Genomic DNA, 7055 nt, shown 5'->3' on the forward strand with positions numbered 1-7055 from the left:
CTCTCTCTCTCTCTCTCTCTCTCTCTCTCTCTCTCTCTCTCTCATTTTGGATTTTCGAGACAGGGTTTCCTCCGTAGCTTTTGGCTCCTGTCCTGGAACTAGCTCTAGTAGACCAGGCTGGCCTTGAACTCACAGAGATCCACTTGCCTCTGCCTCCCTAGTGCTTGGGTTTAAAGGCATGTGCCACAACAGCCCGGCTAACAATAACTTTTTTCCCCCACAGGCATATAAACTATTTATTAACAGCAAAAGCCCAGGGACTCATTTCTTCTTGGATACACCCACAGTGCGGCCTCGGCGGCCAGTGGTCTTGGTGTGCTGGCCTCGGACATGAAGGCCCCAGAAGTGGCACAGCCCCCCATGGGCGGGCCCGAATCTTCTTCAACCGTTCCATGTCCTCGCGCAGCTTGTTGTCCAGGACATTGGCCAGAACCTGGCTGTACTTCCCGTCCTTCACATCCTCTGTCTGTTCAAGAACCAGTCTGGGATCTGGTACAGCCGGGGATTCTGCACGATCGTGATCACACGCTCCACCTCGTCCTCAGTGAGCTCTCCAGCCCCCTTGGTGAGGTCAAAGTCTGCTTTCCTCAACACCACATGAGTGTATCTCCGCCCCACACCCTTAATGGCAGTGATGGCAAAAGCTATTTTCTGCCGCTCATCCATGTTGGTGTTGAGTACTCGCAGGATGTGTTGGAACTTCTCAGGGATCACGAGATACATGGCGGTGGCACAATCGGCGGCGTGTAGGCCTCCCGTGGAAGAGATAACAATAACTTCTTAAGACAGTTTGATACTAATTGTCTAAGTAGATAACAGAGACCCATCTTTCCAGACTCATCTACACTTGGTTTCTTTCCCCACAGCTCTCGGACTAACAGGATCATTTACTGCTCACATCCCTCTAGTTTAAGTTATTCTCCTCAGAAGAACACACAACGGAGGTCTTGTTTCTCTGGATCTGGACAAAGTTACTCACAGCTTCTAAGTGAGCTTTCATGTTCTGTTCGGCATTATAGCCGGACAGTTCACGCAAAACAGCATTTCCTATATCAGAAAATCGGCTCAGCATCTCTGCAAGAGAAATTGAAAGAATGCGCAACAATCAGTAAAAACAGATACAGGCTGCTGGAGAGTAAGTAAAGCAGACGGGCGCAGCTAGACATTAGTAGCCATATCATCTCTGTGAGAGAAGGAACTGTCACTGGATTCGGGGTGCAGCCAGCTGTGTTCATGGTGTAGCCGAACCTTGTCCTGCTCAGGTGCCATATTGCACGCACCATCACTAGGATCAGTTCGAATAATAAAATGCAAGAACACAATCTTTAAATGCAAGGACATCATTGTCAAGGATGTCTTAAGGGCTGCCTTTAATACCCTATGTTTTTTCATTGATAAACAAAAATCTTAAGTTTTCCTTCTCCCACATTGATCCTTTTCTGATTTTCAATAAAACGCCAAGACTCAACAAAATTTCCCTTCTCATGTGTTCTTTCTACATTAAAATTCCTGTAGTGGAATGTTAGGGGGGTAACATGACCAAAATGCAGTTACGACTCAGATAGATCTACACGATCCACATGTGCCTTCTGTAATTTCTCTTCAGTCAAAGCCAATTCTCTGTTCCAGCTGACAATCCCCTGGGTCTGTTTAAGTCCTTGTCACCAGCTACGGATTTGTTTAAATTAATCAGGTCATCAGGTTTTATCCCAATAGTGTGCCATAGAAGGGAAATGTCCCCTAGCAATCTTTGGAAGTCATTGAGAGTCTGCCAACACTTTCTCCTAATTTGCACCTTTGGGGGTCTAATTTTTTGTAAACCTATTTTATAAGCTAACTAATTTAAGTTTATTATATTGCATTTAAATTAAAGATAGTTACACATAATACTGCTTCAAGGGACATTTAGTACCACCTATATATTATTCTGGGACCTGGAGATACAATTGAGATCAAAAGAGACAAAACTCCCAGGACTCCTTATAATAAAGTGGGATAAGGCAATAAGATAGTTACGTAGGGGGGGAAATAGATATAGTAAATACACAACTTTAAATAAGCAGCTGAGCGATGCCTCACTGAGCTACCATTTGGGCCTCGGGATTGTGTGGTCATTAGGATGAGATTTCAAATACAGTGGTCTAGCTGAGTGCTTTGTGTACAATGAGATTCCATAAATTCACAGTAACATTCTTACAAAGAATGTCTGAAATCATTAGGAGTTGGCTAGGTTTCTGCACCCTCCGCCGCAGGCCGGCCTTTTAGGGGGAAGGAGCACTTGATGAGTGCTCTCTGTCTCTTGTTGGAGCTCCTCACTGACTCTTCCCAGAGCCTGAGCCCATAGATCTCTGTCTGCTTATCCCAGCTGAAGCGCCACTTGCCAATTCTTCACTGTCTTTTACACTCACATCCTGAGCGATCCCAACAAAGGATGCCTTGTGACGTCAGGTTGTAGTCCGACCTTTTGCTAAATTGCTGTTGTCTTTGACTAGCCTTGTCTCTGGTTCTCATCTTTTCATCACAAAGTTAAAAAGCCATACTAAACCAAGTTTCAGGCTCTACTCCAGGTGGGTTCTCACACAGAACCCAATACTAGCAGCTGGTGCCCCTAGTCCAAAATCTCCTCAAAAGCCTGGCCCATAGTCTCTAGCACGAACAGCAGTAGGTAAGAAATTAGGGTAAACCCGAACTCCCAAACTGTGCAGCAAACACCTGATGTTTGCAGAATACCCATTCTCTCTCCATCACCAGCCTTCTTGGATCTTCCCCGGGTCACACCCCAACACATAATCATCCTCCATGCCTTAGAACCCCTTGGTTATGTCTTTGTGGAGTGGAAGGTTGTAGGGCATCAATTGGTGTCTGTCATTGTGACGAGATAGGTAACAAACAAGGCCTGCCTGGTCGCCAGGGTAATGACCCCTTCGCAGTTCCATCTTCGGCCCCATGGAGAGTGGTCGTGTTTCAGGGGCGGGGCGGCGGAGGCGCTGAGTTTGGGATTCCAGAGTTGATTTGGCTTAGGTCAAGCGGGGAAAGGCCGGCATTGCGGGTGGCACCCACCTGCAGGTGAGTGTGATGGGCAGGCCTCGTGGGGAGCCCAGCATAGGCCAGCCGCGCACTGCTGGCCAGGGGACACTGGAGCTCAGCCGGCCGCCCCGCCCCTCGGGGCTCCGCCTCTGTCACCTGCCCATCCTAGGTGGCAGCCCATTTGCTGCAGCTCTATTAGGCCCAGGAGCATTTAGACGCCCTGGCGGCCAGCAGGGTCATTTCTCCTTGGGGGAGTCCCAGAGGTGGGCAAGCCGGCCAGTCCTGCCTGTTTCTAGGTGTGTGGCAAAGCCTGGCTTTAAGTCTAGAAACTGCTTTATGAATATGCTAATCACCCTGAGTGGATTACCACCCACTATATGCCTGAATATCAACATCATATACCTTATGGACTGTACAGATATGTGTCAATCAAAATAAGAACTAAAGTTAACTATGGGTGTCTCTAAACATAATTATTTAACAGTTTCTGTTCATTTTTCTTTAGAAAACCACTTCTCATTGATAAAACACAGACATAGAAAAGCACACAATGTAATGGATAGATAAAACAAGGAAATCAAATTATTACCTCCATTCTTTTCTGATTAAAATTTGTTAGGAAGATATATCCTATCCTTAACGCTACTTACTGAACATAGACTAAAGAAGTGGAGAAGGTATGAGGCTCATTGCTAATGGCTCTAGTATGCAGCGTTCTTCTTCATGGTCATTCTGAAGCCAGAGCCAGATCAGTAGAGCTCTCCCTTCAGTCTGTCCCTCCCCGCCTTCCCCTCCCTCTTTCCCTTGCTTCCACACCTACTCATTTATTAGAGTTTGCATGTGTGTGTGTGTGGCTTTCTTGGTTGGTATTTGCACATACTCAGTTTATTCTTCATATATGGATCGTGTGTTCTCAGAAACTCTTGAATTACATGATTACATCGGTCAGCTCAGATGCTTTCATGTTTTTTCTGGCAGGTTTCTGTTAACCTTTACTTTTGGTTGTGTATTTTTCTTAAAAATTTTAATATTTTTTTGATTTATCCTTTTATTTAACTCAAGGCATTCTGTTTTGTGTTTGCCTTTCTCTTCTGAAATGTGTTTTCTTTTATATCAACTTTATGAATTTTATTACTTTTTAAAATTTTCTAACTTTAATTTTCCTTTCATGTCCTCTTCATTTTTCTTAAACATGTTTAACTATGAAATAAGTTATAGTGTCTTTCAGCATATTGTTCTGCTCCTTATTCTTCGTGATTTTTTTTGTTTGTTTTTGAAGGAAGGTCTCACAGTGTCACCCAGTTTTACCTTGAACTTGTGGCAGTCCTCCTGTCTCAGCCGCTTGAGTGCTGGAATTATAGGCATGAGCCACCATGCCTGACTTTTGAATGCTATTATTTAATTGTTCATTCATTTTTTGTGTGAATGTTTTTGCTTACATGTATGTACATGCACTACAAACCCCCAGAGGTCAGACGAGGACATCAGATCCCCTGGAATTGGAGTTACAGATAGCATAGGTGCTGGGACAGAACCTGGATCTTTACACAAGAACAGCAAGTGCTAGTTGTCACCGAACCATTGCTAAGCCTCTATCTATACAGATCACATATGGGAATCTTTCATGTGGATGGGCTGCATTTACCCATGATCAAAGAACGGGCAGTGTTGCTTCTCTTCTAATACTAGCTGCCATCTATTCCTGCAAATACTTCTAGGTTACCTTGGATTTTTTCCCTCTTCCACAGGAACATCCATTGTAGCTCTATTGCTGTCTTTTTATTATTATTTTACAGTCTCTAATGCCAAGAAAATCCCAGTTTTCATGGTTTTCCCTTAACTTGTTTAGTCCAAGATTTGTAGGATAGCTTCCTACATATTGTTACTGTTGTCCATATTTTTCTGCTCACTGTCTAATTGGTCTGTCTCTTTGCTAAGTTAGCTTTCAAAGAAATTGAAAAGCGTATTGCTATTGCTTCTGCCTTCTTCTGAAAAGTTTTGGCAATTCAATGATACTTTATAAATTAGCAAATGAAATTCTTTTTGCATTAAAGGGGAAATTAGAAGGAAATATGGTAGGCAAATGAGAAAGTCAAAAGAACTAAGAATGCCAATCCCATTGTTTAAGTAAATATTTTTCCCCTTCAGTTGGAGATTTTGGCAGAGATGGAGGAGTTTGTCCTGAAGAAGCAGCAGCTTCAAGAAAAAAAAAAAAGAACTCTTTAGCACTTTGCGGATTCCACTCAGGCAGACACAGGTAGAGCAAGCTGCACAGGTAGGATGATGGCGCCTCCAATAGGATAGAATCCATGGGGTCCAGAATGGTGCAGGTGGCAAGTCCATCCCAGCAGTCACTTGAAAAGCTTGGTAGATGAAAGTATGGTAGCTAGGATGTTAATGCCAAGCCTAGGAGGGTGTGGCGGAATAAGCTAGAAGTATGGTAAAATGGTTCACATCTTAGTAGGAAACACCAGAACCCCTCAAAAATGCCATTTATGTTGGTGAACTTGCCATAGCTTTATGAAGAAGCCTGTTTGGATGCATGAAGATTATACAGATGAGGAAATAGTTGACATGATGAACAATGGGTTTCAGAAAGATATAATGAAAAATGCCAGCGAAAGTAAACTCTCAAAAGAAAAATGTCAAGAGGACTTAAAGAGGAATTCCAGCATGCCACGGGAGGAGTACCTGGTTGGGCACAAATGGAGAAAATCTGCAGATGATGAAAGTGACGAGGATGTAGATAATTTGTTGCCAAGGACTGGGAATTTCATATCCACATCTACTTCTCTTTTTAGAGTAATTCTGAAGATGAAGAACTGCGGTCCTGCTAGTGCTCAATGGCCTCCCACTGCTCAGATCTCATCAGTGCGGTCCATCCTGGCACACAGGTGGTGATGCTCTTGGGGTACATAATGCTATCTCACTATTCCAGGGAGATGGCAAAACGAACCGAAAATCCAGAGCATCTATTTGGGAAAGTTTCCAACATTAAAGGCTTGGTTCAGTGCTAATGGAGAAGAGTTTGAAAGACTCTTGTTTTCAAGGGCAGTGGGAGAAATCCCCCAGTCTCAATAATTCAGGCCAACAGATGCAATCAGCAAGAGGTGTCTTTATTGATTACACAGACACCTGTGAGTGCAACCGTAGCTTACGCCAACTGCACACACCCCGGGGAAATTCAAACAGGCATATTTATAGGGAAAAATGATTACATAAGAGGGTAGTATAGCACAAGCATTTCATTGGCTCCCAAATTGGTGGGCTTAGCTCATCCTGGGAATGGCCCCATGTCTATTCTCGAATTTCCCTGAAAAAAACATAAAGACAGATAAAACACCCTGCAGTGAGTTGACAGTTTAGATAGGATATCTTGGGGGGGGGGTGTGGAGTATCCCTTCTATTTGGTCCTGAAAAACCACAAAGCTAGATATAGCACTCTGTCTTTCTCCTTAGCCTAGTCAGTGAGTCTGCAACCCATAGATATCCAGTTTTAGCATCGGCTGAGCCCGGGGGCCCAGCTAAATTTTCAGCAGAGTTTAACATAGTACGTGGTCATGGGGGGTCTTTTAAGTATGGGGGTCTTTCAAGTTTTAGGCACAAGTGTGCACAGCAAGGTTCTTTATGTTGATGATATACGAGCTGGAAAGTTAGTTCCTGTACATCAAGTGAGAGGTTTGAAAGAGAGAATAGTGAAGCGATCTGAAGTCTCTCCAGATGGATCCTTCCTGCTCAGAAGCGGCCTTGCTGGGTTTTCTCATTTGCTATCAATGAAGACGAAAGAATTAATCAGTAGCATGAAGATCAATGGAAGAATTGCAGCATCCACATTCTCTTCTGATAGTAAGAGGATATATACTCCTTCTGGGAACATAGAAGTTTATGTGTGGGATGTGAATTCGAGGAAGTGCGTTAACAGATTCCTTGACGAAGGCAGTTTATATAGATCATCATTACTGCATCAAAGAGTGGACTGTATGCGGCTTGTGGGTCTAAGAGTGGAGTGAAAAACAGATAGTCAAGAG

General features: G+C 43.7%; 1 pseudogene; it reads right to left on the reverse strand.

Moving 5' to 3' along the window:
* Nucleotides 1-261: 261 nt before the first annotated feature.
* Nucleotides 262-723, reverse strand: LOC126490482 (40S ribosomal protein S18-like; annotated as a pseudogene).
* Between the last annotated feature and the right edge of the window lie 6332 nt (nucleotides 724-7055).

The sequence above is a fragment of the Alexandromys fortis genome, unplaced genomic scaffold, assembly GCF_014885135.2.
Source record: "Alexandromys fortis isolate MF-2015 unplaced genomic scaffold, M_Fortis_MF-2015_v1.1 scaffold_229, whole genome shotgun sequence".
Taxonomy (NCBI): domain Eukaryota; kingdom Metazoa; phylum Chordata; class Mammalia; order Rodentia; family Cricetidae; genus Alexandromys; species Alexandromys fortis.